This window comes from Plasmopara halstedii (genome assembly GCF_900000015.1).
Source record: "Plasmopara halstedii genome assembly, contig: Scaffold_614, whole genome shotgun sequence".
In the NCBI taxonomy this organism is placed as follows: domain Eukaryota; phylum Oomycota; class Peronosporomycetes; order Peronosporales; family Peronosporaceae; genus Plasmopara; species Plasmopara halstedii.
Window position 1 is genome coordinate 2,178,158 of NW_020187532.1, and position 336 is coordinate 2,178,493.

Below are 336 nucleotides of genomic sequence, written 5' to 3' on the forward strand. Positions count from 1 at the left end.
ACTTTGTTGTGGTGTACATGGACGATATCTGCGTGTTTTCCAAGAACGTTGATGAACATAGTCGCCACGTCACCGCTGTGTGTGAAGTATTACGCCGCGAGAAATTGTACGCACGCCCGGCAAAATGCTCATTTGCTGTCGCTACGGTGGACTTTTTGGGTCATACAGTATCTCATTTAGGACTCCAAGTAGACAAGAAGAAAGTCGAAGCAATTAAAAAGTGGCCAGAGCCAAAGACTCGCAAGGATTTATTGAGCTTTTTGGGCTTAGCAGGATAATATCGCAAATTTATTGCCAATTACGCGACTATTGTGTTGCCGCTGAGCGACTTAGTAA